At 41.8% G+C, this 26,583-nt stretch overlaps 1 long non-coding RNA gene across 1 annotated transcript in view; it reads left to right on the top strand.

The window, feature by feature from the left end:
* Window positions 1-9,884: 9,884 nt before the first annotated feature.
* Window positions 9,885-26,583, top strand: part of LOC102014816 — a 92,789-nt gene continuing 76,090 nt past the window's right edge. Inside the window, exons 1-2 of the long non-coding RNA XR_264520.2 lie at window positions 9,885-9,951; window positions 12,237-12,359. This is a non-coding gene — a long non-coding RNA (uncharacterized LOC102014816). The remainder of the gene's footprint in view (window positions 9,952-12,236; window positions 12,360-26,583) is intronic.

Genomic DNA, 26,583 nt, shown 5'->3' with positions numbered 1-26,583 from the left:
ATACACACACACATGTATATGTATTCTGATAGAGTCATTTGTTTGCACATTAAATAAACACCAGGTCTTCTGAAAGCTCTGACTGTAAGTGAGGATAAGGTTCCTTCCACCCTCCTCACCTCTGCTTGTTTGTAACTTTCTCTGCAGTTGAATAATCTGGGTCTCATCTATCATGAGCCACTTAATCCTAGCAACCAGGTAGTTTCAGAGCTGCTAACCCTTTATACCTGTACGAAACAAATTCATTCACTAGATTATAGTTCTTACATGCACATATTCTATCTTGGGCGAGGGGTTTTATTGGTATTCGGTCAGGTAGATCCTTTCAAAAATCATGAAATCCCATCATGAACACCTGCTCTCTCACCCCACAATGCCAGTTGTGGAGAGGTGGGTGTGAAGCTGTGGTGAGATGGAAATGGGACGTTCCGGTGAACTGTTGCACAAAAGGCCACTGCAGTAAACGATCCTATATGGTAAATCTCAGAAAACAAGAAGAAAGGAATTTGAAGGTCTTTACCATAAAGAAATGGTAAATACCATAAAGAAATGATGTTTGGGGAGGTGGATGTGTCTTATCTGAATTAAACATTATAACATATACATATGTACCGAATATGGCATTGCCTTATTAATATGGCATTACCCTGTTAATATGCACAATTTCATATTAATGGGGTAATGCCTGTGTATCAGTTAAAATAAGTTCAATGAAAAGTAAATGAAGAGTGAATCTGACTTATTCAGACCATTAAAACAAAATGATTAAGGCTTTCATTTTTTTTTTTTTTTTTTTTTTTTTTTTTTTTTTGGTTTTTCTCTGGTACCGGGAACCGAACTCACGACCTTGCACTTGCCAGGCAGTCACTTTGCCGCTGAGCTAAATCCCCAGCCCCAAGGCTTTCATGGTTTATTTGTTCTTTCCCCCTCAAAATATTTCTCAGAATGGCTTTACAATGAAGGTTTTTAGAGGTTAGAAGTTTTGTCTTCAGATGAACAGCAATTTATTTCTGTTGAATGCCAACTGGGAAAAAATAAGAAAAGATAGAAAAACAAGACAGTTTCCTGTCTGTCTAGACATCTTGCTTCCTTCAGGGTTTCTGTAGGAATGACAAAGGACGGACCTGGAGCCCCAGAAAGTGCCCCCGGCCCTGCCTTATGCCAAGAGAGAAGAAGAACTCTGCAGCAGGTCCCCACCTCCTCTCCAAGGCAGCAGGCTTCAGAGCAGTCCTAACCTGTGCCACCCTGCCCTGCACTCCAGCTTGGCTGCAGAGGCCCCGCCCCTCAGCAGGCCTGAGGGTGCTGCTGGGGCTGGTGGAGCAAGTCCCTCCTGGCACACAGGCCGTGCTGCCCAGCTTTAGGCAGAGGCCTGGGGGTTACACTTTGGCTAGGAGGAGCTTCTGTCCTGCAACCACAGCCTGTTCTGTTGCTGTAGCTCAGCTGCTTCAGGGAGGTGGGGGACTGCCCAGAACCTGGGTAATGACACTGAGTCCAGCTCTGGCTCCATGTCCACAATGATGGCTGCACGCCCATTCAGGGAGGGCAGCATGCAGTAAATCTTCCTGGCTCTGGCTCCCTGGAGTCAGGGTCATTGTTCAATGGAATGACAGCCATTGTGTTGCGACAGCTGGGCCCCTGGAGTCCCCCACGGTTGTTCCCACAGTGGCCCAGCTGTGCAGTGCTTACATGTGAGAGTGGTGGCCACACAGGAGCTTGAGTTAGTTGGACAGCCTACAGCTCAGTAGCCATCTAGATTGGGCTGTCACATGGCCTGGTGTTTCCTTTCACACTGCAGGCCACTCATGATGGCTCTGCTTTTTAAACACTGAGGGAGGTGCAGCTCAGACTGAGAATTTCCCCACTGTCTCCCATGCATACCTGTTTCTCTATATATGTGTATCCGTCTCTCTCTTTCTTACACACACACACACACACACACACACACACACACACACACACACACACAGCATTTCCTGACATCTCCTAAGGTTTTGGATTCTTTTCCAACTACTTGCATGGTAGAAAACTGCAGTAGAAGGTAGTGTAAGGACGGTGCCAGGTGCACTCTTCACCCGCCCGAGTGGCCCAGTTCCTTGCCCTGAAGACCCTGCGGTCTTGTTGGCCCCTTGCGGATGCATGCAGCATCTCTCTCTCTCAGGAGATCTCTGCTGGTCCATGGTCTCCCTTCAGAGGTGTCTACCATTAATATTTGTGCCACAGGGACAAAGGTGATCACCCTGATTTTCTGAGGCACAGATATAGGGATGAAGAAATAAAAAATACCGAGACAAATATATTTTTCTTACAACTTCAAGAAATATATTTGTGTATGAGAAATACCTGCACCAAAAATTTAATGAAAAGCTTACTTTACTAAGCATGATAAAGAAAAGCTGTAATAAAGTTACTATCAGATCAGACTGTATGAAGATATAAATTCAAACCCCCAGTAAATCATGCAGTCATCAACAAGTTCATCTAGAATCTGGTTGTATGAAGTGATTTTATTTACTACCGATAGTAACCCACATCTTCAGAACCACTGGCATTTTTGTGTGCCAGATACTTCATGTTGGCACGTCTCATTTAACATCCACTGAATGTATTTGAAGGTGCTATTAATAGCTCAATTTTACGGCTGAAGAAACTAAAAGCTTGGTCAACTTAGGTGATGTGGAGAAATCATAGGCCTAATGGAGGCCAATTTGGCATATTGTGTGTTGGTGCCAATCTTGTTTCTCTCTGGCTACAGTGGCAGGATTGGGTGTGTCCCCAGCATGGAGAGATGGGAGCTCCATGCAGCTGGATCTGCCCAGGATCTCTATGGGTCGCAGTTGCTGCTCCAAAGTCTGTAGAGACAATGGTGGTGGCTTCCTAGGCAACATCCTCCCCCGCCTTTATGTCTGTTCCTCACTGTCATCAGTGGAACTTTCTAACCCAGCCCAGAGCACATCTTCTGCACTCCCTGTGTGGGCTTGGGTTTTGCCCTGCGTTGCTTTGCTCTGCTTGCTCTGCTTGCTCTGCTTTGTTTTTTAGTTATTAAGTGTGTAACACTGCAGGTTGAATCTTGGTGTTCCAAGGGGAATCAACTCAAGACTGAACTGAAACCAGCCCTGCATTTTACTATGGAGTTGACTCTTCCAAGGTACTTCCAGGACCAGGTTCTAGCCCACTGACTGTGCTCAGCCTGGGGGAGTGTGCAACAGGGCGTCCTTGTCCTGGGAGCAGGAACAGCTTCTCATTGCAGCCCTGTGTGAGGAGAGCAGCTGAACTCATATCCCAGAGTCCTTTTCCTTCCCTAGTCCTTCCAAAAAGAGATCATGTTCTGTTGAGACTGTGTTCTGTGTTCAATAATGCATGGGGTTAAGCAAAGGGATAGAAAAGAGGGTCATACACTTCTTTGGTCCTGTGTTTGTGAATTTCATGTTAAAATACCTATATAGAGGAAAGGTGTATCTTGGCTCACATTTTAGAAGTTTCAGTCCTTGGTCACTGGGCCCTGTTGCTCTGAACCTGAGACAAGAGATCAAGAAGCAAACAAGAAGGCTGGAAAATGGGGCTTGATCTGTCAGTCACAGAGAACTGTCAAATCAGGGCCAGGATACTTGCACAGAACCACTTCCAGTGGCCCTAATTTGATGTCAAAAGAAAATATAAAGGTGGCGGCCATTGATTTGGCTGCCACTGCCCTCTTGTTCTTGTAGTGGTTGGCTCTGCCTTCAGAGACTATCTTCTCTTTTCTTCAGAACTTCATTTTCTTCTTCTTTTACCTTTCTTTTGTACCTTTAAACAAGTGTTAAACTTCCGCGTTCATCAGCTGTACCACCCAGTTCTTTGAATAGGACAGCAAGAGCCTAGAGAGAATCACTGGCCGCCACACTGTTGGATGCCAAGGCTGTAGCAGCACAGCACATCACGGTAGGAGCATGTGGTAGAGGAGACCTGTTCACCACATGGTGGCCTGAAGCCAAGAGAGAGAAGATGACCAGAGTCCCAGGATCCCACTCCAGGGCATGCTGTGAATGACCCCAGCGGTAGTGAACCTATGGCACGTGTGCTGCAGCAGGCACACAGAGTCCTCTGTGGGCACTGGAGCCAAGTTATCTCAGCAGCTGAGCATCACATATTCAGGTTTAATTGTAATGGTGGGTTTTGGGTTGCAGTTTGGGCACCCAGTATCTACTAAGTTTGCCATCCCTGTTAAAGGTTCCACCACCTCCCCTTAGTGTCAAAGTCCAACATCTAAACCTTTGCCATATGATCCTTGTGGAGACATTTCTGATCTAACCTACAGGAGGTCCTTAACCACAGAAGGAGCTCGTTTGGTGCGTCTGAAGCCTTGGGATGTCTCAGAATCCTTGGAGAAGCTCATTGCAACACAGCCTGTGCAGCCCCCACTCCTCACACCCCCACTCCCCAGAGTTTCCCTCCAGCAGTTGTGGGTGGGGCTGGAGTTCAAGTTCCAAGCTCATTTGGTGCTGCTACTGGGTCAGGGATCCCACTGGAGAATCAGAGATCTAGTGAAAGAATTTTCCCTGCATGAATCATCTAAGAAGTGATCTGAAGCCTAATGAGGGGCTCTGTGGGCTCCTGAGAGACACAGAGATCTCTTGTGGGAGATACCCAGGGTCAAGGTCAACCTTAGCTGAAACATACTTTCCCTAGTGATCCATTCCTCTCTTTCCTTTCAGGATCTGGAAGCTGTGATTGGCAGATGCAAGGGCACCCCCACCCTGGCTGAGGCCACCCCATCTGTTACAGCATATGCTCTGAAACCCACAGGCCTGCTCCAGGAGCTCATTATCTACAAATTACTAAGCTAGCAGCCCTGAGTGGCTCCGCTCTGCCCAGGACCAGTAAACCAAGCCGGCTGCTGCAAGCTTGACAGGTGCTGCCTGACACCTGCTCCTGCTCCAGCCCCTCCTCCCCCACTCCCTCCCGTGTGAGGGGACACTGGTCTAGAACTGTTACACAAAGACACTTCTGATTTAGCAATATCTTGGGGAAATGGGCACTAACACTCACCTCTGTTTTAATGGCAATTATGAAGCTGCAGTGAGTACTGCACTCTGCACAAACTGGTTTTCTCTTTTAAATCCTGTCTTTGACACTGAACAAGGATGTTTTCAAAACAAGCTAATTCTACAAATGTGCTTGGAGCCCTTGGAGGTGCATAGGTTCACCATGGGGTCTGTGACATGGGAAACCTTAGCTAGGCCATGACTGTGAGAAGACATGGGGCCTTCGGTCTCATCGAGTCAGTGGCATCATGGGTCCTGGAAGGCTCCACTACTGGATGGGCCACACTTGCCTTCCTCTTCCCCCTACTGCCTGAGTGGTTGGCTGGAGTTGGGGAGAACACTATAGTTATTTATTACCGCATTATTGTTGGTACCCATGCAGAAAAATAGCTGAATGGAAGAGAAGGAAACAGAATCTTTTTTGTTCAATAGTCAAACGAGATTATTATGAGTTGTTGGAAGAGTGTTCATGTCATTTACAAACTGGCCTGCATACATCTCAGTTGCTTATTTACTACACCCTAGCACACATTTCCCTACACATCAGAGGTTGGAAGTGTTATATCTCACTTTACACTAACAATTACTCTCAATCCCTGCAGGTCTGAGGCCTTCCGGTGGATTGCCATGCTCCCTAGTTATCTGTCACTGAACCCTTGAATGGGAAGGGACTGTATACAGCAATGCCAAACCCAGCAGCTTTTCAATAAGCTTAAATCAAGGACTGGGCACCTGAACTTGGAGTTCTTGCAGACCTGGCAGCTCTTCAGCCCCTGCCAGGGGTGGAGAAATTTGAGCTAGTACAGTTTCCAAAGACAGGTGTTTGTCTTAAAAAGAAACCCTCTCAGCTGACCTCGGCAGCATGGGGAGTGTGGCCAGGAGAAGCGAGCTGCCATTCTGACGGAACCAGGTTTCCTTCAGTTAAAAATAGAATCCAGAGCTTGGTGAGAATTATTTGGGGTAAATGTGTCCACACTAGACTCTCTCACCTGTGGCCTGGACCTGAGTTCAGAGGTATCTGAATATGTACTTTCCATGACATGAGTAGTTCTGTCAAAGGCGAAGTTCACCAGGGGCACTGCCCAGTCAAGGTGACCCCCCTCTGTACCCTGACTGTGTCCAGCCTGTGAATGGGGACATGCTGTATCCCCAGGGCTGAGCGGAGGGAACCCTGGCACGAGCAGGCGTGTTCCGAGGTAAAAGGGCACCACTGGTACAGTGTGCTCCTGTGGGTGAGGGAGCGAAGCTCTGTCTCCTGGGCTTCGAAACAAACAAATGCATGCCAGAGATGGCATGACTGTGAGGCCACCCCAGGGCAAGTTTCTCCATGTCCCCACCAAAACCAGCAATGTTGACACCGTGGCCCTGTCAGATCTGTTAAGGTTTACCTTGTGTCACCCTCTGGAAGCCCAGGGGCCCTCCTGTAAGTGTGGACACTGGGGAGGCCCTCAACAGAGAGCTTGTGACTGTACTCTGCAGGGCCTGCAGAGCCTGGGGAGCAGTCTGAGGTCTTTAGGGAGTCAGCCCTGTAGGTGGGGGAGGGGATGGAATTGGGGTTCTCCAGAAATAGTCATCCTGGTATCATCAGCATCAGAACCACGTCTAAGCTTTCGATTACAAAGCTTTCTGACACACCAAGTACTTTATCTAAGTCCCCCACTGCTGTACTTGTAGGTGAGAAACATAACCCTATTTTACAGAAAAAGGGGCTCCCAGAGTTCCCTAAAGCTGTGCATGCAATGTCTTCACAGGAAAGCCACTCCATCAGGCCATCTGGAACTGTCCGGGCCTTTCCTGTCTCCCGATGCCTTGCTGTCTGCCAACCCAGGAACATTTTAATCTGAAGAACTTCATTATCAACCCCCTCCCAGGACTATTTTATCAGATGCTCCAGGCAAAAGGATTAGGGCCAGATTTTTCCATTGTTTTCTGAAAAGAAGCTCAGCAAAGCAATAATCGCCCTTGACAGGCCTCCAGCAGAGAGGCCACCTCGGGGCAGCTTCTGCACAGGCAGCATTTCCAAGTCTGTGTGGTGCAGGGAGAGGGAAGCAGCCCTGCCATACATCAGCTATCTCCCTTCGGCAAACAATGAGAAGCCATAAAAATAGATTTAATGGGCAAGACACATTGTTTTTGTGAAGGCTGGTGAGGATAATAGAAAGTACAGGAGCTTAGAGGGAAACAGCACAGAACCTTCAGCCCACTGTGAGAAGACAATTTGGACTGGAGGATGGGAGTGGGCAGCAAGGTGGTCGCTGCCCCTTGTGGTCAGCACTGTCTGTGCTGCGAGGCATCCCACCTGGTCTGCCGGGCAGGCTCACTGAAGACTGCCACCCTGCTCTCACCTGGGGGAGCCACGTCCACACTCAGCAAACCGCCACTTAAAGCATGTGGGCTTCACACATGCCTGTACACGCAGACACACATGTAGCACAACACATGTACTGCACATGCCACACAGCACACGGAACACGCACAGGGCACACATCACATAGTGCATAGCAATATCACACGTGCACACCAGACTCGGTATATCGCACCCCTCCCCTGAAGCGTTTCAACTGTGAACCTCCACTGCCACCTAGAGGTCCAAGGGTAGACAGAGCAGTTCACAATCATCCTGAGATCTTACACTATGATCTCATCAAAGAGTAACAGCTTTTTCAAGATCAAGGGCCTGGAGATTCCCCTTAGAGAAAAGAGATGTGTGGTGTTTGGATAAGGCCCTAGACCTTTATTTCATGTGATCTGCTTCTTACTTTCTTGAGCTCCAAAGATCTCAGGGTATGTGTAGTACGCACATGTGTGTGTGTACTTGTGTGCTTATATGTGCATGCATATGTACACATGCACTGTATGGTTGGAAGGTGTGTGTCTTGTCGTGTGTGCATGTGTACACATCTATACACGTGTATACACAGGTCCTGGGAAGTCAAGAGCCCAGCACGGGAAATACTCAGGACTTGGACGAGGTGTGGGAGAAGGCCCGGGGTGGGGTGGGAATACCGAACTCACATTTATGACATCATGTGCTTCAGTATTCCAGACCTATTCATTTGGGAACTCTGATCGGTTCGATTTAAACCTCTCTGAAAGACCTGAGCACCTGTTCCTTGGCACGAGCTGAGGACCAGACTATTGCCCTACCACAGCTGAGGGCTGCCATCTGGAACAGGGATCAGTGCACCCTTTCCTGAAAACTCTTCAGCTGTACATCACTACTGCTCACCTCTGTCCTAGAGGTCTGGAAGCAGCTGTAGATACTCCACGCAGGAATGAGCATGGCCAGGTTCTAACAAAACTTTAAGGACACAAAAATTAATTTCATGTATTTTTAGCTTGTCATAAAATATTTTTATTTTTTAAAATGTGTGTTTATGGGTATAAGAATCTAGCAACCATTCATATTTGTCCTTGGGGCTGTAGTTTCCCTAGCTGATTTTCAACTGATTCTGAGATGACATCCAATGTCTCTTGGTGTTTCCACAGCAAGTGTTCAGCCAATACTAAACAGCAGTGCCCTGTAACATGGTCAGCAAGGTATGGCATCTTTGTTATTGGTTTTTCATATGTGGGCAAGATTGGTTCTTATTTTCTATAGCATATTTCCTATGCCCCTATTTATTTTTCCATTTATGCTTCTGAGTGTCCATCTCATCCATAATGGAAACCATAGGCCATCCAGGGAACGTTTATCTTTTAATTGGATGCTCAGAGCACTCAAGTCATCTTGTTTTTATTTTCTGTCGCAGTAGAGCGTGCATACTTTGAAGATTTGCAGGTGAAGAACGTTGTAGAGATTTGTGAGCTGCTACTTGTCTGCAGGTGACACAAGAATAAAGCTGAGCAGTGTCTCAGCATGGTGGAAATGTAAGGTGTAAGGAAAGGATGGGAGAATTCTTGCTTAAGTTTAGGTTTTATGAGCCATGCCCTGTATGTTTTTCTCTGGTTGCTATTAGAATTTTTAGTTTTGAGGGCTTCAGCCACCTTTTAATGAGGATAGTTAATTAATAGCATTTTGTATGTGGCCAACTTGAAAATATGGAAACAAGTAGATAAACTTAAAACAGTTTTCCAACTCTATCTCTGTTAAATTTTAGTTTTTAAAACTCGAAGCACATCATCTTGCCATTGGTCTGTAATCCTTTTGCTTAATTAAGTTTTACATCTCTCATTAATCTTCACTACTATTGGTATGAACACAGCAGATACGCTTCCACTTTTAGATTGCTGGATGAGGCTGATTCCCCTATACAGGGCATGTAGAACTGTTTCCATCTCTTATTTTCTAAAATTTCACAATTTTCTGAATGCAATACTGAGCACCATACATTTACCCCACTGTCGTGATGAAATATATTCCCCATTCACAAAACTTTTTCTTTAATAGCACCGATTACAGCAATAGTCACTGATATAATTTTGATCCACATGGGAGAAGGTCTTAATGATCCTTCAACAATCAGTTCCTGTAGACATGAATCTGTCTTTGGAACTCCGTATCTTTTACCATGGTTCCAATATATACTGGCCTTTGATCTGTTCTCTTTGAGTGTCTGAGTTGGAATCTGAAAACACTCTCTTCTTTGAAGAACTCCATCCTAAGCAAAGCCCTTGCATGGGCGCTCTGCCTCCTTGGAAATGCTTGCTTCTCTCTGTGGAAGCATAGAACTTTGGAGCCTGTCCACCAGGGTGCACTGGTCTACTCTGCAGGCCAGGGGCCCTCCCCCACCCCAGGCTGTAGAATCACCTTTCGTGTGTATCATAGCTACCTGAGAAGTTTTGCACTGGCTGGGCCCTAGGCTCTAAATGTTGCCAAGTATCCCAGGGATTCTAGAAGCTTCTCAGAAGATGACATGGTATGGCTTTTTGAGCTGTCAAGGCTGCTGATGACTCCACAGAAGGGAGCTGGTTTACCAACCGAGACTTGGTGAGAGAACCTTTAAAAAAATAACAGCTCCTGGTGGCACTCCCGGAGATCCTAACTCTGTACAAAGGGAGTGAGCAGTTAGAGCACTTCTGGGGATTAGAAGGTTCTGTTCTGTTCTTTTGGAGCACCCACAACCTGCCTGGGGACCTCTCTGTGCTACTTCTACTTTTAGTATCACACAGGGTGATCTACATACCAGTTGTCTGGTGTGCTCCACTGTACTTTCTTGTTTCCCATCCAGTATTATTATTTTTTTTGGAAAACTGCACTTTTTAGATAATATTATGTGAAAAGTTCCAAAGGTCAGATTTTTCCTTTTCTTTGTTCTTGTTGCTGTTGTTTTTCATTTAGTGACTTTTCAGAACAAATTCTGTATGATGTATTTTCATTGTCATGCTTGGTCACTGAATTCTCTGTTCTATTAGTTTATGTGCCAACTAATAATTGGGCAGACATTCTATTAAACACCAAGGAGTCTTCCAGGCTTTGTGGTGAGTTCTCTGTGTGTGCATGTTAGGGCATGCCTTCTACATCACTCCTCCAGGCAGTGACAATGGGCCTTTGGCTTCCCTTCTGACTGACACAGAGCCTCAGGTCCTCCTGAAGTAAATGCTCAGGGCTTTTTTCTGGTCTTTCTAACTGAGCATGCTCACAACCTTGTGTATATGTGAGACCTAAATTCGCAGAAATACCTGAGATTTTTAGAGCATCATGTGAACTTCTTACTCCCTCTTTCTTATTTTCATACCCTTTGTTTAGCTTATTGCTTGCCCCAACTGTTAAGCAGCCATGATATTGAACAACTGTCTGATTATTTTAGATAAACCTGGCTGGGGAAAAGGATACGGGTACTTTGTAAGTTTCAGGTCAGGTCAGATAAAGAGAAATCTTGTGGGTAAAATCTTCATGAGCACCACTGGTCAAGTTCCATTCTGCCTCCTCCAGGGACTGCTGGGTGGCTGTTTTTCACATGATTACAAGCTGTTAGCTGGGAAGAAGTAGAACAAAGCAAGCTAAAAAGCCACAAAAGTTACTATTGTTGTTTTAAATCAGGATATGTCCATTTTCTGAAATGGCTTCATAGATAATTATAATATATTTGGTTTTCAGTTCCACAAAAGTTGGTTGGAACAATTTTTCCCAGTGGTTTCTTTGTTTGAATGAGAAGGGAAGACTTTCAGTGGTTCTTACCTGTTATTCTCTCTGACCTCAGTAGGTGGAGCTAAGTGTGTATGTGTATGTGTGTGTGGTGCTGGGAATGGAACCCAGGGCCTCATGCATGCCAACCACATGCTCTACCACTGAGCTACAACCCTAACCCTTAATTTTAATAATGTATTTCATTTAATCCAGTATATACAAATATTTTATTACAGCATGTAATCAAAATAAGATTAATGATACATTTTACACTTTTATATGAAGCCTTCAAAATCTAGCATCTATTTTACACTAAGGGACCCTCTCTATTTGGACTAGTCACATTTAAAATTCTCAGTAGCCATATGTGGCTCATGATAACATTTGGGATAAACAGTGGCATGTAATTGATGGAACTGACAATTGAATATCATAAAATGAAAAGTAGATGCCAAAGTGATAGTTGACAGCAATGAATAAAGAGATAAGATTTATGTTATACTCTTTAATTCAAAATGCTCCACTATGCTTGGTGAACATTAAATATATAATTTAGAAAATCATCAATCAGTTAAGTCACATGTGGTCACTTTATTCAAGTGATCAGTAGCAGAAGTCTTTTGAAGGCAGCCTGTGGACAGGCTTGGAAGCATCTTTTTAGAATATTTCCTTTGCCTTAGAATTGGAAAGATAAAGTAGAACATAAAAGAAAAACCAATTCCCAGTGAACTTCTAGTTTGATAAGCCAGATTATTTTAAAATATATTCAGTACTTCCCTTTTACCTCCAAGTGAAGATTATACTCACTGATTCATCGATGCCAGGGTTGGGATGTTAGCATCCACTGGAAAATACTAACTTGCACCCATAAGTTTCAGTGCCACTGGATTTGCCAAAGTTTTGGTGCCACTAGATTTCTAAAAGTGCTCATATCTGGGGTCATCTGACAGTGTTGTTATGGTTGCAGCTAGTGGATGGAAATATGATGCCCACTGCAGATCATAAAATAAAAAGCAGACTCTGACAGCAATGAAGACAGAAGTAAGTGCACTACTGAGCTTTTGCTATGGCAACAAATGACTCCCCATCCCACTGTGCCAAGAAACAATCAGCATGTCTGTTATTTATCACTCCCTCTTTTGCAGGTGGGTTGTGACTGTTCTACTGTATGCTACCTGTTTGCAGAGAGTTGATTCTCCTGCATTTCTGGGCTGGAGGAGGAACTACTGTTGAGGGAACATTGGTTTCATGCTGCATAAATACATACAGTGAGTACGTCATCTGCTTCTCTTCTTGGACAGGTATTTCTACATCCACTCAAATTCCAATAAGCCAAAGCAAGTCACTTAGTCACTGCTTACCGGACAATGAGGTACATTCCTGGGTTAGGTTGGGGGTGAGGCAACAGGAAAACATATTTTCTGAACTATAGTACACTTCTCTATCTCAGTTTGTACAGTCACTTTATTAACAACTCATGAATAGCATATTACTATAAATGATGCATTATTATTATTATTATCATTATTATTATTATTTTGTACCAAGGATTAAACTCAGGATCTTGTGCTTGCCAGGCAGGCTCTGTGCTGCTGAGCTATATCTCTGGCAATGATGCATTATTTTAAGCATGATTTATTTTATGCTATTAGCACACATTAATATTACATGATGATGGGGTTAATTTTGGAATATTGGTACACTTGTTTAATAATCTTAATCAATTTTAATCTCATCACCAAACTTTTCCTTTCTTGTCATCCCTAATGATCTCCTTCCCTTTTTTCCAGATGTCTACTTCCTGGTTTCCTGTCATCTCTCTTTTATTTTATTTATTTTTTAAATTAATTTATGCTTTTTAGGTTTCTATAAGAAGAAAGATAAGAGAAACACATGATATTTAACTTTCTGAGTCTGACTAATTTCACTTAGCATGATTTGTAGTTATACCCATTTCCTTCAAATGAGTCAAATTTATTCTTTACAGCTGAATAATATTCTATACCATTGTGTAGAATAGTATTTTATACCAATATAGATGCATTGTTGTGTATCTATACCACATTTTTTAATTTTAAAGATAGAAGAACAAAAACATGTTAGGAAACACATATACATTTATAAAATAACACAAAAACAATACAAGCAATACAGAATTTCAGACAAGGTGATAGGTAATTAACAATGGTGATTGTATTACATATTGATATCTTCAAATTGGTTACTCAGATAAACAAATATAGGCAGGTAAGATTGATCAAACAATTAAATCTTAACTGTTCCTTTCAAGAAAGCAATAGAAATCAGTAGTACAACTATCTTAGCTATCCTGTGTATACATATATATGTATTTTTTCCCTTCTTTCTTTCTTTTTTCTTTTTCCTCAGCCCAGTTGTTTCCTTTTGAGCAGTTTCCTTCCCTTTCACAATGTCTATTGTACCTCCTAGATTTTATTCACTCTTTCAGGCTCTTACACTAGTGAGACAATATGGTGTTTACACATGTGGGTCTGATTTATTTCACTTATAAATATGGCCTCAAGGAGGGTCCCTTTTTCTCCCAACATCCTTGTCAACATTCATTGGTTTTCGTGTTCATGATGATCATTCCCACTGGGGAGAGATGGAATCTTGGTGTAATTGTAACTTGCATTTCTCTTGTGGCTAGAAATGTTGAAGAACACTTTTTCATGTATTTTTGACTACTTGAGCTTCTTTTGATAAGTAGTATGTTCATTTGCCACTTTTAATTGGGTTAATTATTTTATGAAAGCTGACTTTTAAGTTCTTTATTCTAGATCTCAATTCTGTATGAGAAGTGTCGTAAGCAAAGTTTTCCCCCATTCAGTTATCTCTTAACTATTGTTTTGTTTGCTGTGTAGAAGATTTTAATTTTATGCAGTCCATCTGTTGGTTTTTACTATTATTTCCTGTGCTTTTGGAGTCCTACTCAGGAAGTCTATTCCTGTGCCTATGTTTCAAGTATTTTCCCCATGCTGTCTACCAGCATTTTCAATGTTTCTTGTTCATAAACATGACTTAGCAATACTAAATGTGGAGGACCACCTGGGCAACTCTCCTTGGAGGAGGAGCTATTGTCTCCATTTTGGCTGAGCCTGACCCTATTTCCACATATTGATATGTACAAAGCTGACCAGGACTTTTCCTTCTCCCTTCACTTGGCTTTAAGTGATGCAAATTGGTCCAAAGATGACAGGGCAGTGTTTCCTGGGCCCCTGTAGCTCCCAAATAAAACATCAGAGCTGAAGTACCAACCTCAAAACATTAGATACTATCTCAGTTGTGTTATACAGGTTACTCTTTCTGCATATCCTTCTGTCTGCATACTTCAGAGGTGATTTCAGGCCTCCTACCCAGCCCAGCTCACAGAATATATGTATTTCCTGCCATTCGCAGTCACTCATCCTCAAGTCACTCCTTTCTTCACAAATCAATAAAATTCAGGTATGGTCCTGGATCGAGGTTGTTCTGGTTAGCCACCATCCTAGTTGGACTCAGGACCCCCTTGATTTCCCCACCATTTTGGATACATTATTGTGTCTTAATTTATGCCGTAGGTTGCACTGGGAATGGTAGACTGGAATTAACTCGATGTGATTCCAATACTTTTCCATGGGCTTAAAAATATAAACCTCCTGGACTATGATGAGAACTGAGAAGAGCTCTCTATAATTAAAATATTAACATCTTCCACAATTTTTAGGGGCTTTGCTAAGCTCCATTTTTCCAGGAAATTTCTCCAAAGTGAACAAATAAAAGCCCCTGGCATACAGTGGGGATTGGAGATAAATGGGAAGAATTATATCCTTTTCTGCATCCTTAGCTCACTGAGGTGACTAAGTCTCATAACAGGAACCTGTGGTCGAGGCAAATCATTTGTCATCTTAGCTCCAGGAGGCTGTTGGCCTCTGCCTGGGCCTTGGGTGGCTTCTTACAGGAGGCCCGGAAGGTGCTGTCAGCTGGGCTGTTTCTGGGAAGGAGAGGTTGGTATACTTGACACAGCAGTGCAGCTTCTTACTCATCGAGGGGGCCCCACAGGGTGCAGCTGCTACAGCTTCAACCCTGTCGTGTGCCTGTGCCAGATCCCATAGGAAAGCCAGGGGAGAGGATGGGGGTGGAGTCATGTTGAGTGGAGGAGGAGGGAATCGAGAGCAGGTAGGGTCTCTGCGCCTCTTCAAATATAGTTCCACATTTGTACTTCCCAGAGATGTGACTCATTGTTCCCCCCAGCACAGCTCTTGGCTGAGCTGTGCCTCTGTTTTGAGTTCACCGTTACCCTCATAGTAGCTGAGGAGAGAACTTCCCTCTTTCTGTTCAGCACTTCCATCAGTGTAATAATAGTGAAGCTGTTCAATTGCTGAATATAGCAGTGATTTACATCCATGTCCTATATCAGGATGAACACCCTGCTTTCCTGTTGTGTGAGTCTGTCCTCATTAGTGGACATTTGGAAAACGTCTGCAAATTCCTTTCTATTTCTAAGCCTGGCACTGTAGCACCACTGGCTTAACTGTCTCAGTATCATGTCTGAACATTCCTTGATAATTGTAAGATGGTTCAACATAGGTTAGATCCTCATTTCTTGACCTTAGTTCCAGAAACTGATGCTATCTCTAAAGACATCTTAAGGCTTCTTTACATTGCTAAGGCAGAGGCTTTTAAGTACAACCTATTCTATGTGTTTTTATCACTTTAGTAATTAAATTGACTATATTTATTTTGAAGGAAGTGAAAGAGTTTTGATGGTGATATATTTAACATGCTGCTTTTTTAATTAAAGGTCTTCCTTGGACAAAATTACTTATGCTATTAATAAAGTGGGTATTTTCAGTGGGAATACAAGCATGAATAGCCTATCAGTGTGAATGCACTACTGCCTTATAAATTGAAAAGGAAATAAGAAAGGTCGTAGGTTTGGTCAAATAACCATCTGTTAATGTAGAAATTCTCAGAACTCTGCATGGTACTATGCTTTTAGTATAAGAGTCAAACCTACCAGAACCCTGAATTCTATATCACTGAGATCCCAGAAATCTGCCCTTCTTCCAAGCTGGCTTTAATTTCATTATGATCCGCCAAGTCAGAGCCACAGTGCTGGCAGCTAATCATGACTCATCCAATGAGTGCACCTGCTCCATCTGGATTGACTCAGGAAATATTGTCCCTGCACTGGGACCTGTATTTGTAGGAAATGGAAGCAAGCAAAACACAACTGTTGATTACCCATGTAGCATGGGTCTCCTGGAAAACAAATTTGAAAAGTCTTGTTTTTCAGGCCTGTGTTTCTCCTGAAGTAAAAATAGCTTCATTCCCAACAAACATGACAAGCATTACTGTCGGGTGGAGTGAGGGTGGAGGGTGTGATTCTCAATGTGGCTGTTTCCCTGGTTAATGTGTGTGTGTGTGTGTGTGTTTTTTTTTTTTTCCAGCCAAGAGAGATTACAGAGCACTGTGTTTGGCCACAGAGGTGCCAGTAGGAATGCCTGGGCTTTCTTCCTGCTCACTTCAGATGCTATGATTTTGTACATATCCAGGACTTCAGTGGTCATGGGACACGTTTTATTTACTATTATTTCCTGTGCTTAGGTTACTTATTAGACATAACCCCTTGGTTTTAACATAGAATCCTAAGCCCAAAACTTATTTAGTCTTTTTATTTATTTACTCTCCTTTTTCTTTAGTCCCTAGTTTGGCAGATAATAGCCCAATCTACTTAGACTAGTCTTTTCATAATAATTCTCATTCCTCTCCTTTCTCAGTCTTATTTTCCATAGTCTCATTGCTTACACTCCTTCACCCAGCCCATCACCTAAACTCCTCTTCACCATCCCAGGCAGACTGCCTCCTACACTGGGTGAAGCTGGCTCTCAATAATCATGCCTCTAACAGTGTTCCACTGAGCAGCCTGACAGGTGTTTTGTGCAACGTCATCCAGCCTGCAATGGGGCAGGGGTACTACTAGAAATCTCCATTTCTGTCCTGACTTTGGCAATCCCAGATGGTTAGCCAAGGAGCTATGTGCTCAGGTGCTATTAGGAGTTTCCTCTTGTTATTACTGCTCATAGATCTGAGCTCCTGAGTATCGCAGAGAAAGACAGGGATTCTCTTTTCCAAACTTGCTTCTATTGGTGAAAATTATCTTTAGTGTTAATTTCAAGAGAATGCCCCAGTCTAGAATGACTTTTTTGGATCCATAACAGAGTGATATAGCAAGTAACCAATTAATTTTATAGAGTATCAACCGTGAACACAGAAAACAACTGGACAACACCCACCTCTGTAGTTGTTTCTCTCTCTCTCTCTCTCTGTCTCTCTCTCTCTTTCTTTCTGTAGTAGAGCCTTTCTTGTCTGCTGGATCTTAGTCAAGTAGCCAGCAGAAGTTACTCTGAAGAACCTGATATCTGGAGCCTAGTTCCTCCTGCTGGGTCAGATCAGTTTGGCCATTGCTACTCCTGAAGGCCACAAGCCCCTTAAGGAAGGCTTCTCTTTGCTGATGGTCACAACTCCCTTCTGTTGCCCCTTCATGCTCTGGCTGCTAGCACCATTTTCCCCAAACCCCATGCATACATTATTGAAAGTACCTTATCAAATTTTCTTTAATTACTCCTTGAAGATGTCTTCTCTTTCTTACCTAGACCCTGACATGTCCAGAGAGCAAAAGGTCTTTTTATGACACTATCCCACTTGTTCCCTGTGTTTCTTGGTATAAAAAGAGACTTGCTTGGTTTCTGGTATAACTATTTATCACTGTTAGTTACTTTTTTCTCATTGTTGAGACAAAATACCTGACACTCAAACTTAGCGTAAAGATTTGTTTAGCTCATAATTTGTAGAGGTTTCATTCAAAGCCAGCTGACTCCAAGGTAGGATGGCATGACAGAGGAACATTGCAGAGGAGAAACAGATCACGGTGGGCAGAAAGCAACAAAATCAGCAAGGGATAAGTGATGATCAGCAAGCAATAACAAATGTAGCCCCTCATATTTTCAGGCTATTCAGCCCTAGGGCAGGTAGCACTCACCCTTAATGCTAGTGTCATACCATGAATCAATCTCAGTATTGCATCTTTAATCCCAGCAATACACACCCCAGAACCAGCCACCTCCAAAAAGCTCCACCTATAACTGTATGAGGCTTTGGGTGACATCCAGATACAAGCCATAACAACCATGAACAATATACCTATTTCTTGTGTTACTCTGGAGACATGATATTTGAATGCATGTGTATGTGGAAGAAGGAGGATGAAGAAGAAAAGTAGAAAGAGGAGGAGGAGAAACATATGATAATAAAAAAGAAGAAACAAAGAGAAAGAAAGAGAGAAACTTCTGTACACATATGCATTGTATAACATGCATTGCAGCTGATGGCAAATGATGTAAGGGATTTTGACAGTGTAGAGAGAAATTTTAACACATCATGAAATTGGCAAGATAATTACTAACATGTCCACCAAATAGGTGACACCTTCCTAAATCCAGTGGTAGCATTAAAAAAACCCATAAAGATTATAAGATATTTGTGGATGACCAAAGAGCAGCAAAGTTGACATGTAATTTGAATAGAGAAGTCAATTGTAAGAAAGATAAATCTAGTAGAGTGAAGCCTGTGTCTGGGCCCTCCACATTCCCTGAGATTTCTAGGGACACTGACCCAGATAACCCATGAACTGCTGACTCTGTGATTCATGTCTGGGTCCTGTGCACTCCCTGAGCTACCTGGGGACACTGGACCAGAAGGTCCACTATCTGTGGCCATTACAGTTCATGACTAAGCACTGAGACAGCCAGGTAGACCCCATTAACTTCCTGAGGAAAGTAGACCAGGGGCCCATGATCCTGCCTCCACTGCAGTCTGTGTCTGGGCATAGTGCATGTACTGAGCTGCCTGGGGACACTAGACCAGGTGGTCTGTGATCAGCTTCCATTGTAGTTGACATCTGAGACCTGGGAGAACTGAGTACACTCCACAAACTGCCTGGTGACTCCAGACTGAGCAGCCCATCTTTGGGGCCACTGAGGGGCAAGAGTGACCACCAGAAAAACTAGGGATGCTAGCAACCTTTGGTGAGCTGCCAGGGAAGGTTGAGACTGGGCACTTTGCCTCCAGCATCAAAAATGACAGGACAAAGGACAAAAATGCAATCTCAGAACTCCACCCCACTCAGAACAAGTCCAGCAAACATTGATATAGGAGAACTTGGTGATTACACACCTGAAATCACTGAAATGATTGCAATAGAAGTAAAGTAACAACTCCATCAGGCCATAGAAGACATCAGCTCAGAAATAATCTCTCAGGTAAAAAATGAAATGACAACAATAATGAAAGAATTGCTCAGCCCATCTAAAGAAGACATATATAAAAAATAGATGAGCATAGGAAACTGGTAGAATGTTAAATGAACAATACAGGAAAGAACTAGAATGCATGAAACACATTCAAAGAGATATCCAGGAAATCAAAACTTCCATCAAAAGCTGGTACAACTGCTTGAATGAAGCTGAAGATAGAATTTCAGATATTGAAGACAGCATTGCAGCCAACCATTGTGAAAGGATCTCTTAAAATTAACAAAGAACCAGGAAAAATCAGCTCAACAGTTGCAAGGTGAGGCAAAGAAAAATAATGTAAGACTAATGGGTGTCAATGAAACAGCAGGAGGCAACACAAATGACATAAAAAGATTATTTGTAGAAGTAATAGCAGAAAATTTCCCAAGCATGTAAAAAGAATGTGACATACAGTAAGGGAGGCATATAGAACTCCAAGTAGTCACAACCAAAATAAAACTACACCCAGACATGTAATAATCAAGATTCCAGATATACAGCAAAAGAACAGAACATTAAAAGCTGTTAGAGAAAAGAAACAGATTACCTATAAAGGAAAGCTGATCAGAATCATAGCAGATTTCTCAACACAAACCATCCAGTCAGGAAGAGTTTGGAGTGAAGTATTCCAGGTCCTGAGACAAAACAGCTTCCAACCCAGATTGATGTATCCTACAAAACTATCCTTCAAATTTAATGGAGAAGTACAATATTTCCTTAAAAAAGAACTGAAGAACTTCATGACCAACCCTACAAAGATTGCAAAAAGATATGCTAGACAGAGATGAAAATGACCACAATTTCAAGAATGGCAATAGAAAGGAACCTTCAAGCAGAACAAGCAATTAAACAGAGAGAAAAAGTAGGAAACCAACAGCAATAAACAACATGACAAAGATGAACCAACACATATCAGTTGTAACCATTAATGTAAATGGCCTCAATTCACCAATCAAAAGCAACAGACTAGCGGAGTGAATCAAGAAACAAAATCCAACAATATGATGTATACAGGAAATATATTTTACTCAAAAATAAATTCATAGACTGAAAATCAAAGGATGGAAAACAATTCTCCATGCAACCGGAACACAGAAAAAAGCAGGGGTAGCTATTCTGTTTGCATAAAATGTGAACTTCAAATCAAGAACAATCAAAAGAGACAAAGAAGGTCATTACATACATGATAGGGGAAGCAAGAGGAAGAGATAACAGTCATAAAGATGTATATATCAAATATGGGAACACCCAAATATCTAAGAGAAAACTTAATAGACATGAAAAACCAAATAACTAATAACACTATTGTAATAGGGGAAATAAACACCCCATTGACACAAAGAGATAGGTAAACTAGACAAAAAATCAGTAAAGAAACAACAGATCTGAACAAAATGTGCAAACAAATGGACTTATGGGAGGTTTACAGAGTGTTCCATCCTACAACATCAAGATAAACATTCTTCTCAGCTGCACATGCAACATTCTTGAAAATAGACCACATTCTAGCCCATAAAGGATGCTTAACTAAATGCAAAATAATTGAAATTATTCCATGCATATTACCTGACCATAGTACAATGAAATTGGAAACTAATGACAAAAGGAACCACAAAAACTTCACAAACACGTGGAAATTAAATAACAACCTCCTGAACAACCAATGGGTCACAGAAGAAGTTAAACAATACCTACAAACAAACAAAATTATAAATACAACTTACCAGAATCTGTGAGATTCATGGAAAGCAGTAGTCAGAGGGAAATGTATAGTGGTGAACTCACTCATCAGGAAAACAGAAAGAGAACAGATAAATGGCCTAATGCTGCACCTCAAACTTTTAGAGAAAGAAGAACTAGTCAAGTCCAAAGCCCAAAGAAGGGAGGAAATTATCAAGATCATGTCAGAGAGCTGGGGATATAGCTCAGTGGCATAAGCGCCTGCCTGGCAAGTGCAAGGTCATGAGTTTGATCCCTGGTACAGCTAAATAAATAAATAAATAAATAAATAAATAAATAAATAAATAAATAATCAGGTCAGAAATTAATGCAAATGAGATGAAGAAAACACTACAAAAATTAATGAATGAAAAAATTGGTTCTTTGAAAGAAAAAATAAAACTGATAAACCTCTAACCCACCTTATCAAAAAAAGGAAAGAAAAACTCTAATTCTTGCAATAGGAATAAAAGGGCTAAAATTACTACAGAGCCTATAGAAATTCAAAAAATCATCAGTACCTACTTTGAAAACCTTTACTCCCATAAGATAGGAAACTCAGAAGAAATGGACAGATTCCTAGATATGTATGAATTACCAAAGTTGAATCAAAAAGATATAAAAATCCTGAACAACTCAATATCAATAATGAGATTGAAAACATGATCAAAAACTTACCAACAAAGAAAAGTCCAGCACCTGATGGATTCACAGTGGAATTCTACAAGAAATTCAGAGATTTAATGCCAATACTCCTCAAACTCTTCAATGAAATTGAAAAGGAAGCAATTCTCCCTAACCCATTTCTGGAGGCAAATGTTACCCTGATACCAAAGCCAGAGAAAGATCCTACCAAGAAAGAACTACAGACCAATCTCCCTAATGAATATACATGCAAAGATACTAAATAAAACACTAGCAAATAAAATGCAGCAAATCATCAAAAAAATCATACACCACGACTAAGTGGGATTCATCCCAGGAATGGAGGCATGGTTCAATATATAGAAATCAATTAATGTAATAATAGAACCAAAGACAAAAATGACATGATTATCTCAGTAGATGCAGAAAAGCTTTTGAGAAAGTCCAAAACTCATTCAAGATAAAACCTTACAGAAAATAGGAATAGATGGGCTTTACCTCAATCTGATCAAAGCCATCTATGACAAACCAAGAGCCAACATCACACTAAATGGACAAAAGTTGAAAGCTTTCACTTTAAAATCAGGAACAAGACAAGGATGTCCACTGTCACCACTCCTATTCAACACAGTTCTGGAAGCATTAGCCAGAGCAACTAGACAAAAGAGAGAAACAAAAAGAATAAGGATAGGAAAGGAAGAAGTGAAATTATCATTATTTGCAGATGACATGATACTCTACAGGGAAGATCCTAAAAACTCCACTATAAGACTCATAGAACTAATAAACAAATTCAGTAGTGTAGCTCAATACAAAACCAACACTCAAAAATCAATAACATTCCTATACACAAACAACAAACCCACTGAAAGAGAAATTAAGGAAAACATACCTTTAACCATAGCATCCAAAAATATGAAATATTTAGGAAACAATCTAACAAAAGAAGTAAAAGATCTATGCAATGAAAACTGAAAAAGAGATCGAAGAGGATTTCAGTAAATGGAAAGATATTCCTTGCTCATGGACAGGAAGAACTAACATTGTGAAAATGGCCATACTACAAAATTGTTGTACAGATTCAATGCAATTCCAATTAAAATACCATTAGCATACCTCACAGATCTAGGGAGAACATCCTTAAAATTCATCTGGAACCAGAAGAGACCCAGAATAGCAAAAGCAATCCTGGGCAACAAAGACAAGTGAGGTGGCATCACAATCCCTGACCTGAAATTATATTGCAAAGCTACTGTAATAAAATCAACATGGTACTGGCTAAAAACCAGACCAGAGGATCAATGGGAAAGACTGGAAGAAACAGCCACAACCACGAACACACTTAGCCACCTTATCTTTGACAAAAGGGCCAAACAAGTTCACTGGAAGAAAGATAGGTTCTTTAATAAATGGTGCTGGAAAAACTGACTCACAACATGCCAAATACTGAAAATAGACCTATGTCTATCACCATGCACCAAACACAAGTCAAAATGGATCGGATCACAGATTTCAATATTAAAACATGAAACATGAAAACATGTTTAAACATAAAACATGAAAACTAAATCTACTGGAAGAGAAAGCAGGTAAAATCTTGAAGACATGGGGCTAGGCAGAGAGTTCATGAACAAAAACGAAACTGCATGGGAAATACTTCAAAGAGTCAACAACTGAAATCTCATCTTACTGAAAAGTTTTTGCAAATGTAAAGAAATCAGCAGAGTGAAAAGAAAACCCACAAATTAGGGAAAAAATTTTAGCTGACTATCCCTCTGACAAAGGACTTCTATCTAGAACATATAAAGAATTAAAAAACATCAGCTCATCCAAATTCAAAGACCCAATGCAAAAATGGGCATCTGAGATGAATACACACTTCTCAGATAAAGAAATACAAATGACAAATAAATACATGAGAAAATGTTCAAAATCATTAGTCATTCAAGAAATGAAAATTAAAATAACAATGACTTCACAAAGGTGTTTCTCAGAGTTTGGAAGTTGGAAATACGGCCAAATCTACTGTCTCATTCATTTCATGAATTGGTCATTTGCTGGCTTTGAGTTTAGTAAAAGCAAATTAGCTGACTTAGCCAAGGCTATCTTGGGGGTTTCCATTTCTCTTAACCATCCATCAGTTCCCAGCAATGACCGGCAGGGGTTATGACTTAAATGTGTGCAAATGAAGCATGGATGATTCCCTGGGGCTGAGCATGGTTCATAGCTTTAGGGATGCACTATGAAGGAGAGTTGAAGACTGAAGACCTCAGGTGAGTCATGTCTCCCAGTAGAAGGGAAGACTGACCTATCACAAATCACAACGATTGACCTAGCTTTTAACACTGAACCAGACTCTAGGAAATACACATTGTACAGGATGCTCCGGACCACAGGGAATTCTTTAAGCCAATGCATGGTTAGGGTCATAAGCAGCTGTTTAGTTACTGGCTCAGCTGGGCTGGAGCCCCTGTAGACCTCAAGACCAACTCAGTCTCTTTTAACTGAGGATTCAATTTAAAGGCATTGCACACCCCTGTCTCTCCACTGTGGGCTTTTCTCTCAATTTTGTTCATTCAAGTTCTGACTCTGGTCATAATACTGCCCTCAATACCACTTGATTTCTAAAAAGAATCCATGATCAGAACTCCTGATCCACATACTTGCAACATATTAGTAGTGCTGATTTTTATGATAATCTGTGGCCTGAGACAACTCAGGCATCACCTTTGGTCCAGCATTGTGGTAGGGAAGGCCTTGCTATTTCCCTGAACACTTCCAACTATACCCCATAGAAATGATGCCATGACCATGTTCATGTGTATTGTAATGGTTTGGATATAACTTGAATGTGTCCTCTGAAGTCTCTTATGTTGGAATCTTGGTGATCAGTGTGGCAATACTGGGAGTTATGAGACCTTCAGGAGGTGGGACTTGATGGGAAGGGTTAGGTCACTGGGAACTTCACTCTGAGAGAATTGATATAGTTCTTGTAGGACTCCACTTAGTTTCTGTGAGAGCAGATTGTCATGAAAAGAACAAGCCTTTTGAGCCCTTGCTTCTTTTCTCACCATATGATATGATAGGTCTCTTCCTCTGGCCTGTACCCCTACCATGATACCACTTGCTATGAGCTGAAGGGCCAGAGGCTGAACAAAAAGAGCCATATGACCTGGGACATTCATCCTCCACAACTATAAGCTAATTAAACCCCTTTGTTTAAAAGTACCCAGCGCTAGCTATTTTAATATCCTGCATTTGATACCAGCAAAAAAAATGGACTGAGACAGACATTAACTTTCATGTTGTGACAACTTTTTCTTCCTTTAACTTTTGCCAAATGTCTTATTACTTTTTTCATTGCTGAGAAAAAATACTTGATGCCCAAATTTAAGGGGAAAAGGGTTTATTTAGCTCAGTTTGAGGAGGTTTCAGTCCAAAATCAACTGACTCCAAGGCAAGGTGGTATGGCAGAGGGACAACAGTTCATGGTAGTAAAAGACAGCAAAAGCAACAAGGGCAAAATGGAAGAGAAAGCCTCTTTGCCTCTCTTATATTGTATGTAGGTTACCCGCTGTAGGGTAAGTATAACACTCATACCTCTAATCCCAGCTCTAGACAATGAACCAATCACAAACTGTAGGCTCAGCTGCCTCTGCAAAGCCCACCTCCCTTTACCACATGAGGCTTTAGGGGCATCCAGACACAAACCATAACCTTATACCCTTGGCACCCCAAAGGCTCATCCACATCCCTTTATGCAGAATGTATTTAGTCTTCTCTAAGAGTTGCCTTCTCTAACAGTTCCAGCATTGCTGAAAGTTCAAGGCCCAAGTCTCCTCCAAGATGTACATGGCAAACTCTCAGCTGTGTGCCCCTGTACAAATTAAAAATTAAACGCTTCCAACATTCAATGACACAAAATAAACATTTCCATTCCAAAAATTACAAACATGGTGATACAAAAGATTGGGACCAAAGCACATCCAAAATCCAACAAGGCAAACATTAAGTCCTACAGTTCCATATGTAGCATCTGAGGCAATCTGTGGCAAGATGTGAACTCCAATGGGCTTGGGTGGCTCCACCCCTACAGCACTTCTGGTGGTTGTAGCTCCTACAGCTTCTCTCTTGAGCTGGCTTTGCTTCTTGCAGGTTTCCTCAGAAGATCCATGTTAATGGCTTTTCCAAACTGCTGGGGTCTCTACTGTACCTTTGGCTTCACACTCACAGCTTTGCATACTGCCCTCTCAGGGGTATACTGCCTGGTCTCCCAGGACTTCTGAAATTGAAGTAGAACACTTCTTAACCCCACAACTCTTGCATTCTGCATGCACCTTAAACCAGCACCCCTTGGATGATGCCAAGGTTTGTATCCAGCTGGAGCAGAAGCCAGGCTTCCCTCTCTCTTGGCTGTATGGGTCAAGTGGCTGGTTTTCTGAGCACTCTGAATCCAATTCTGAGGAACAAATGCTCTATGCTGCTGCCCTTCTGGAACCTGGTGCTCTGGGGCTTTCTTTAAAAAGTAAAGTCTTTATCGTGAAAATGTTTTATTTCTCTGTCTAATTTGAGGGATAGTTTGAAGCTGTTCTGTCTTAGGACCTGTAATACTGCATGTGCAAGCACTGCATTGTTTCACTAGTGTAAAACCTGAAAGAGTTAATTTAAATTAGGAGGTATGATAGACATTGTGAAATGGTAGGAAAACTCTCAAGGGTAAAGGGCAACTGGGATGTGGGAAAAGAGAAGGGAAAGAAGGAGAAATTTTGTATGT

Source organism: Chinchilla lanigera, unplaced genomic scaffold (genome assembly GCF_000276665.1).
Source record: "Chinchilla lanigera isolate Chin_1 unplaced genomic scaffold, ChiLan1.0 scaffold00114, whole genome shotgun sequence".
Taxonomy (NCBI): Eukaryota; Metazoa; Chordata; class Mammalia; order Rodentia; family Chinchillidae; genus Chinchilla; species Chinchilla lanigera.
This window is presented reverse-complemented; position numbering and strand designations above follow the sequence as displayed.